General features: G+C 37.2%; 1 pseudogene; it reads left to right on the top strand.

Annotated features, from left to right (window-relative positions):
- The first annotated feature begins 5825 nt into the window (after window positions 1–5825).
- Window positions 5826–8563, top strand: LOC117577346 (large subunit ribosomal RNA; annotated as a pseudogene).
- The last annotated feature ends 1655 nt before the right edge of the window (window positions 8564–10218 follow it).

Below are 10218 nucleotides of genomic sequence, written 5' to 3'. Positions count from 1 at the left end.
ATAATATATGAAAATAATCATATAGAAGGCAATATGATTAAAAAAGTTAAAAATAATGAAGTTTTACTGTTGCATTATTAAATTAGTGCAACATAAAGATACATTAGGTGGTATACCTTAGTAAAATGAGCTGGTTGTAGAAACCGTGTCACAAAACCTATATAGGGGTGGTGAGTCGAGCAGCATGGTCATATGAGAAAAATTTCACAAGTGAAATATATATGACTATGTATATGTCACATAAGTCATATATAAATAATATATGAAATAATCATATAGAAGGCAATATGATTAAAAAAGGTGAAGTTTTACTGATATCGTGCAACAGGATACATGTCATAAAATGAGAAAACGTTTCACAAGTGATAATATATATGACATATGAGAAAAATTTCACAAGTGAAATATATATGACTATGTCTGTCATGCCGCATAAGTCATATATAAATAATATATGAAAATAATCATATAGAAGGCAATATGATTAAAAAAGTTAAAAATAATGAAGTTTTACTGTTGCATTATTAAATTAGTGCAACATAAAAGATACATTAGATGGTAATACCTAAATAAAATGAGCTGGTTGTAGAAAACGTGTCACAAAACCTATATAGGGGTTTCAAAGTGGTGAGGTCGAGTGCAGGCATGTCATATGAGAAAAATTTCACAAGTGAAATATATATGACTATTATATGGAGTGAGTCATGCCGGCATAAGTCATATATATAATAATATATGAAAATAATCATATAGAAGGCAATATGATTAAAAAAGTTAAAAATAATGAAGTTTTACTGTTGTATTATTAAATTAGTGCAACATAAAGATACATTAGATGGTAATACTTAGTAAAATGAGCTGCATTGTAGAAAACGTGTCACAAAACCTATATAGGGGTGGTGAGTCGAGCAGGCATGTCATATGAGAAAAATTTCACAAGTGAAATATATATGACTATGTATATGGAGTGAGTCTGCCGGCATAAGTCATATATAAATAATATATGAAAATAATCATATAGAAGGCAATATGATTAAAAAAGTTAAAAATAATGAAGTTTTACTGTTGCATTATTAAATTAGTGCAACATAAAGATACATTAGGTGGTATACTAAAGTAAAATGAGCTGGTTGTAGAAAACGTGTCACAAAACCTATATAGGGGTGGTGATGTCGAGCAGGCATGTCATATGAGAAAAATTTCACAAGTGAAATATATATGACTATGTATATGGAGTGAGTCTTGCCGGCATAAGTCATATATAAATAATATATGAAAATAATCATATAGAAGGCAATATGATTAAAAAAGTTAAAAATAATGAAGTTTTACTGTTGCATTATTAAATTAGTGCAACATAAAGATACATTAGGTGGTATACCTTAGTAAAATGAGCTGGTTGTAGAAAACGTGTCACAAAACCTATATAGGGGTGGTGATGTCGAGCAGGCATGTCATATGAGAAAAATTTCACAAGTGAAATATATATGACTATGTATATGGAGTGAGTCTTGCCGGCATAAGTCATATATAAATAATATATGAAAATAATCATATAGAAGGCAATATGATTAAAAAAGTTAAAAATAATGAAGTTTTACTGTTGCATTATTAAATTAGTGCAACATAAAGATACATTAGGTGGTATACCTTAGTAAAAATGAGCTGGTTGTAGAAAACGTGTCACAAAACCTATATAGGGCATGGTGATGTCGAGTCAGCAGGCATGTCATATGAGAAATATTCACAAGTGAAAATATATATGACTATGTATATGGAGTGAGTCTTGCGGGCATAATTCAATTATAAACATAAATATATATGAAAATAATCATATAGAAGGCAAATATGATTAAAGAAAACGTGTCACAAAATATATAGGGTGGTGATTCGAGCAGCATGTCATATGAGAAAATTACAAGTGCAACAAAAATGATACGTTAGATGGTATAATACTATAAATAAATATAGAGAGCATTGTAGAAAACGTGTCACAAAACCCTATACATGGTTGGCAGTTGTATGCTCATCACGTATATATACGTATTGATGCATATATTTCAGTTAATTATTAAGTAATAATTATGTTATTATTAAATTATAATTATTAGTCTCATCACGATATAAAATTGATGCACAGTTTGCATTACTATTATATGGTTATATAATTATTATACTATTATATATAAATCTATTAATGTATAATATAATGTCTTTTTCAAAAGAAGACGGTGTTTCGTAGCTAAAGAATTAATATTTTGTGAATAATGAAAAATCCTCTAGGACACTATTGTGGACGGAGGTTTTTACTAATATAATATTGTCTACACGTAAATGCAGAATTAGATAAAATTATCAATTTGTCATCAAAATAAAATAATTTTTATTCAATTAATTGAATTTTAAATTATAAATATGCATGTGTGATATAATATATTTAGTAAGTTGAAATAAAATGATATTTTTGAAACGATTATATGCATATATATTTTATATATAAGTATATATATTTATATAAACAATTGTGAATTATAACTAGCGAACGTGAATGCTATCTAAATTATGGCCACATTCGTATAGTACATGTCAAGTATAACATATATATATATACAATTATTGAATATTATCGTTTGTTATTCAAAAATATTTGTGAGTTGTCATGTATTTTACATATTTGAAGATTTATGTAATTATATTTTAAATATATTTACATAATGAAATGAACATTATTCTGGTTGATCCTGCCAGTAGTTATATGCTTGTCTCAAAGATTAAGCCATGCATGTCTAAGTACACACGAATTAATAGTGAACCGCAAAAGGCTCATTATATCAGTTATGGTTCCTTAGATCGTTAACAGTTACTTGGATAACTGTGGTAATTCTAGAGCTAATACATGCAATTAAAACACGGACCTTCTGGAACGTGTGCTTTTATTAGGCTAAAACCAAGCGATCGCAAGATCGTTACACTGGTTGAACTCTAGATAACATGCAGATCGTATGTCTCGTACCGACGACAGATCTTTCAAATGTCTGCCCTATCAACTTTTGATGGTAGTATCTAGGACTACCATGGTTGCAACGGGTAACGGGGAATCAGGGTTCGATTCCCGGAGAGGGAGCCTGAGAAACGGCTACCACATCTAAGGAAGGCAGCAGGCGCGTAAATTACCCACTCCCAGCTCGGGGAGGTAGTGACGAAAAATAACAATACAGGACTCATATCCGAGGCCCTGTAATTGGAATGAGTACACTTTAAATCCTTAACAAGGACCTATGGAGGGCAAGTCTGGTGCCAGCAGCCGCGGTAATTCCAGCTCCAATAGCGTATATTAAAGTTGTTGCGGTTAAAACGTTCGTAGTTGAACTTGTGCTTCATACGGGTAGTGCAACTTACAATTGTAGTTAGTACTATACCTTTATGTATGGTAAGCGTATTACCGGTGGAGTTCTATATATAATTAGGTACTTGTACTTTTTTATATGTTCCTCCTATTTAAAAAACCTGCATTAGTGCTCTCATCGAGTGTTTATTGTGGGCCGGTACAATTACTTTGAACAAATTAGAGTGCTTAAAGCAGGCTTCAAATGCCTGAATATTCTGTGCATGGATAATGAAATAAGACCTCTGTTCTGCTTTCATTGGTTTTCCAGATCAAGAGGGTAATGATTAATAGAAGCAGTTTGGGGGCATTAGTATTACGACGCGAGAGGTGAAATTCTTGGACCGTCGTAAGACTAACTTAAGCGAAAGCATTTGCCAAAGATGTTTTTCATTAATCAAGAACGAAAGTTAGAGGTTCGAAGGCGATCAGATACCGCCCTAGTTCTAACCATAAACGATGCCAGCTAGCAATTGGGTGTAGCTACTTTTATGGCTCTCTCAGTCGCTTCCCGGGAAACCAAAGCTTTTGGGCTCCGGGGGAAGTATGGTTGCAAAGCTGAAACTTAAAGGAATTGACGGAAGGGCACCACCAGGAGTGGCAGCCTGCGGTCTTAATTTGACTCAACACGGAAAACTTACCAGGTCCGAACATAAGTGTGTAAGACAGATTGATAGCTCTTTCTCGAATCTATGGTGGTGGTGCATGGCCGTTCTTAGTTCGTGGAGTGATTTGTTGGTTAATTCCGATAACGAACGAGACTCAAATATATTAAATAGATATCTTCAGGATTATGGTGTTGAAGCTTATATAGCCTTCATTCATGTGGCAGTAAAATGTTTATTGTGTTTGAATGTGTTTATATAAGTGGAGCCGTACCTGTTGGTTTGTCCCATTATAAGGACACTAGCTTCTTTAAATGGACAAATTGCGTCTAGCAATAATGAGATTGAGCAATAACAGGTCTGTGATGCCCTTAGATGTCCTGGGCTGCACGCGCGCTACAATGAAAGTATCAACGTGTTATTTCCTAGACCGAGAGGTCCGGGTAAACCGCTGAACCACTTTCATGCTGGGATGTGAACTGAAACTGTTACATGAACTTGGATTCCCAGTAAGTGTGAGTCATTAACTCGCATTGATTACGTCCCTGCCCTTTGTGCACACCGCCCGTCGCTACTAACGATTGAATTTATTTAGTGAGGTCTCCGACGTGATCACTGTGACGCCTTGTGTGTTGCGGTTGTTTCGCAAAAGTTGACCGAACTTGATTAGTTTAGAGGAAGTAAAAGTCGTAACAAGGTTTCCGTAGGTGAACCTGCGGAAGGATCATTATTGTTTTAAATGCATCTAACCGTTAATAAATTTAAAATTTGTTTTCTCTTTTAGGGAATTGCAATATTTAATAAATTATGTAACTAATAATATAAATATTTTATTCAATCATATGAGATACAATTATGCAACATATAATAATTTAAATTAGCAAAAAACCGTTTGTCATGTATTATTATTATTATATATACGTATTAAGAGTGGTTTATGTGTTTTGGATAAAATAAAAAACTGCGTGTATATGTACCATAGATATACATGCGTTGCAAAAATGTATTGTGCATATTCCAGTGCGCATACATTGGTTCGCAACACCTAAAGAAAAACAATGTTGTACCTGTTTGCAGGTTAACGCTTACATATGTTTGATCATAATAATAAATTTAGCTAAAATATACTTGTCATATATCTTATTATTATCGATTATGTAAAACTAAGACAATTTCGCAACATTTATTAGGTATAAAAAAAAAATTTTATTGAAGGGAATTGATATATGCCAGTAAAATGGTGTATTTTTAATTTCTTTCAATAAAAATATTCTTGACGTAATGAAATAAAAAAAAAATTGTATCACTCTAAGCGGTGGATCACTCGGCTCATGGGTCGATGAAGAACGCGCAAACTGTGCGTCATCGTGTGAACTGCAGGACACATGAACATCGACATTTTGAACGCATATCGCAGTCCATGCTGTTATGCTACTTTAATTAATTTTTTAGTGCTGCTTGGACTACATATGGTTGAGGGTTGTAAGACTATGCTAAATAAGTTGTTTAAAATTTTCGGAATTTTAAGCACATTGTATATTATTGGATAATATAAGTGTGAATCTAAAAAGTTCTCGCTTAAGATATTCATAATATGAATTAATAAATGAAAATACTAAAAAACTGTTGCAATGAGAAATTTGAAGAATTATATGTTCTTTATTCATTTCAAATAATTATGAGAATGTCTAGCATAAAATATATTATTTTATAAACTAGAATTGCCTCTTATTAACGAATATGGTATAAAGAATAATTTTGTGAATATTATGGACCTTCAAGAAAAAAATAGTATTTTCAAAATAGGCAGAGAATTGTCTATAAGTGTAATTAAACAACCTCAACTCATATGGGACTACCCCCTGAATTTAAGCATATTAATTAGGGAGGAAAAGAAACTAACAAGGATTTTCTTAGTAGCGGCGAGCGAAAAGAAAATCAGTTCAGCACTAAGTCACTTTGTCTATATGGCAAATGTGAGATGCAGTGTATGGAACGTCAATATTCTAGTATGAGAAATTAACGATTTAAGTCCTTCTTAAATGAGGCCATTTACCCATAGAGGGTGCCAGGCCCGTATAAACGTTAATGATTATTAGATGATGTTTCCAAAGAGTCGTGTTGCTTGATAGTGCAGCACTAAGTGGGTGGTAAACTCCATCTAAAACTAAAATATAACCATGAGACCGATAGTAAACAAGTACCGTGAGGGAAAGTTGAAAAGAACTCTGAATAGAGAGTTAAATAGTACGTGAAACTGCTTAGAGGTTAAGCCCCGATGAACCTGAATATCCGTTATGGAAAATTCATCATTAGAATTGTAATATTTAATCAATATTATAACGATAGTGTGCATTTTTTCCATATAAGGACATTGTAATCTATTAGCATGTATGGAATTTATCAAACAATTTTGATAAGAGTTTATTTAAATTAGAGTGCTTGCATTTTAACATAAAATAAATTTCAAAAATTTGATAAAGTGCTGATAGATTATATGAGTACAGTGCGTTAATTTTTCGGAATTATATAATGGCATGATTATCATTGATTTTTATGTTTATTATAAGCACTTGTATGATTAACAATGCGAAAGATTCAGGATACCTTCGGGACCCGTCTTGAAACACGGACCAAGGAGTCTAACATATGTGCAAGTTATTGGGATATAAACCTAATAGCGTAATTAACTTGACTATTATTGGGATTAGTTTTTACAACTATTTATAGTTGATTAACGCAATCCCGGGGCGTTTCTATATAGTTATGATAATAATATTTATATTATTTATGCCTCTAACTGGAACGTACCTTGAGCATATATGCTGTGGACCCGAAAGATGGTGAACTATACTTGATCAGGTTGAAGTCAGGGGAAACCCTGATGGAAGACCGAAACAGTTCTGACGTGCAAATCGATTGTCAGAATTGAGTATAGGGGCGAAAGACCAATCGAAACCATCTAGTAGCTGGTCCTTCCGAAGTTTCCCTCAGGATAGCTGGTGCATTTAACTGTTGTATAAAATAATCTTATCTGGTAAAGCGAATGATTAGAGGCCTTAGGTCGAAACGATCTTAACCTATTCTCAAACTTTAAATGGGTAAGAACCTTAACTTTCTTGATATGAAGTTTAAGGTTATGATATAATGTGCCCAGTGGGCCACTTTTGGTAAGCAGAACTGGCGCTGTGGGATGAACCAAACGTAATGTTACGGTGCCCAAATTAACAACTCATTCAGAAAACCATGAAAGGCGTTGGTTCTTAAACAGCAGGACGGTGATCATGGAAGTCGAAATCCGCTAAGGAGTGTGTAACAACTCACCTGCCGAAGCAACTAGCCCTTAAAATGGATGGCGCTTAAGTTGTATACCTATACATTACCGCTAAAGTAGATGATTTATATTACTTGTAATATAAAATTTTGAAACTTTAGTGAGTAGGAAGTACAATGGTGTGCTTAGAAGTGTTTGGCGTAAGCCTGCATGGAGCGTCATGGTACAGATCTTGGTGGTAGTAGCAAATAATCGAATGAGACCTTGGAGACTGAAGTGGAGAAGGGTTTCGTGTGAACAGTGGTTGATCACGAGTTAGTCGGTCCTAAGTTCAAGGCGAAAGCCCGAAAATTTTCAAGTAAAAAAAAGTAACTAAAATTTATATTTTGTCATAATTAAAAAACTTGAATAATTTTGAACGAAAGGGAATACGGTTCCAATTCCGTAACCTGTTGAGTATCCGTTTGTTATTAAATATGGGCCTCGTGCTCATCCTGGCAACAGGAACGACCATAAAGAAGCCGTCGAGAGATATCGGAAGAGTTTTCTTTTTCTGTTTTATAGCCCGTACTACCATGGAAGTCTTTCGCAGAGAGATATGGTAGATGGCTAGAAGAGCATGACATATACTGTTGTGTCGATATTTTCTCCTCGGACCTTGAAAATTTATGGTGGGGACACGCAAACTCTCAACAGGCCGTACCAATATCCGCAGCTGGTCTCCAAGGTGAAGAGTCTCTAGTCGATAGAATAATGTAGGTAAGGGAAGTCGGCAAATTAGATCCGTAACTTCGGGATAAGGATTGGCTCTGAAGATTGAGATAGTCGGGCTTGATTGGGAAACAATAACATGGTTTATGTGCTCGTTCTGGGTAAATAGAGTTTCTATCATTTATGGTAGTTCTTGTTCCCCGGATAGTTTAGTTACGTAGCCAATTGTGGAACTTTCTTGCTAAAATTTTTAAGAATACTAGTTGGGCAACCAGCTAGTTCTTTTAAATTATAACGATTATCAATTAACAATCAATTCAGAACTGGCACGGACTTGGGGAATCCGACTGTCTAATTAAAACAAAGCATTGTGATGGCCCTAGCGGGTGTTGACACAATGTGATTTCTGCCAGTGCTCTGAATGTCAAAGTGAAGAAATTCAAGTAAGCGCGGGTCAACGGCGGGAGTAACTATGACTCTCTTAAGGTAGCCAAATGCCTCGTCATCTAATTAGTGACGCGCATGAATGGATTAACGAGATTTCCTACTGTCCCTATCTACTTTGGCCGTGTGGTTGGGCGGCAGGGTGGATGTAGTAAAGAATACCAACCACAGTGGACCCCACTTATCGTAAAAGGCGATTAAGGAGGTACGGCACCAACGTTAACTGTTTGGAGTTTAATTGGTAGTATAGTAGCAAATACGACACCTGACCAGAGGTGATTTTCTGGTACCACGGGAACCAGGTGCCTGCGGACTTGTCCGTCCTGGTATTTGGTGCGGCCCTTCGGGGAGTATCGTGGTGGCTGTGGTAGTCCAAAGCGGACAATGAGGATTATACTCAGCGTGAGTTGCGTACGTATCAAACCGGTTGCCGATAACCAAAAATCGGAAGAGGTTTTAGGTGGGCCTCGCTCCCCACACAGGAGGAAGTGTCCAGTCCAAACAACTGGCCTTCAAATGTGTACCTGCGGTGAATTCCAAGGGGGCGCTGATCAACGCTTAATTTGATTCCTAAGCTCGGGCTTCGTGGGATTAAGCCAACATGGCAGGTTGCTCACGTTAAACTCGAGTTATGTGCCCGCAATGACTGGATAGTTGACGAAGTGTACCTCCAGTGCCACAACACGATTTGTGGTTGACGTTACGCGAGACCCCAGAGACACAGTTGAGAGCCGATGCTCCTGTTCCGTCCGAACTTCTCCAATGCACGTTGGCAGTCGTTCCTGCGTGAGCTTTGTATGCAAGCTTGAGGAATTCCCGCAGGACTACATCGGAAATGTCCATTGATGACAGGTGTCTGCAACTCGTTGCACTGGTTCACAGTGTATGCGACCATGTATTGGACGCAGCAGCCGAGACCCGTTCGGAAAGTGGTCTGTGGAATGCCAACCTCGCATACGAAGCGCCAGAGGTTCAGGAGACTAGGCGGCGGCTACAGAATGCTCGTCTCGTTTTGGCACGATTGAAGCAGCGCGACTTCTACCGACCTTGGCGGATCTCCGTGGGTCGAGTACAAGAAGCTTATTCTGTCGGCAGAAGGAGGACAACTGCGTCGCTTCGTTGAATAATCGGATGACCCGCTGGGGGCATGTCTACAGGATTTGCCGACCGTCACAAACGAATCCGAGCTGTGGGCTGCCTAACGGAGTAACATGGCGAGTCCAGTCGAACATGGCACGACTGCGCTGAGAAGTGCTTCCTCCGTAACTTTTTCCCCGTTGCAGTTCTGAATCGCACCGATTGCCATCCCAAATGTGCTTCCGCACCACACTCGACGAGTACGAAGTGAGCTGCTTGTGTCCAGGCCTACGAGCAGACCGCTTCGCCTGGCATGGACTTGCATCACTGATGATCTGTAAAGAAGGTTTGGCCGTGCCTAATTCCGCAGCATCTTACAGCGTTGTATTCCGCGTTTAGACCGAAGGACATTTCCCTTCTGAGTGGAAACGCCCGCGCGTCGTGCCACTTCGCAAAGCGGGCCGATAAGGACCAGGAGGCATCCCTTCTCTTATCGCTGTATATGTCTGCTACCCAGTCTTTGGATAAGGCTCGGAGGTATCGATGGTCAGCGAATGAAGGACATAGCTCCCGGCAGGCTGCAGATGGCAATTTGGATTTCAACCTGGACGCTGTGTGGAGGAATGCCTGAGACATCAGTGAAGAGATAACTTCGACGCCCAGCCCGGCAATGATATCGTACTCGGAATTTCGTGGATTTCAAAATGAGCATTTGACCGACG

This window comes from Drosophila albomicans, unplaced genomic scaffold (assembly GCF_009650485.2).
Source record: "Drosophila albomicans strain 15112-1751.03 unplaced genomic scaffold, ASM965048v2 utg000331l_pilon, whole genome shotgun sequence".
Lineage (NCBI taxonomy): Eukaryota > Metazoa > Arthropoda > Insecta > Diptera > Drosophilidae > Drosophila > Drosophila albomicans.
This window is presented reverse-complemented; position numbering and strand designations above follow the sequence as displayed.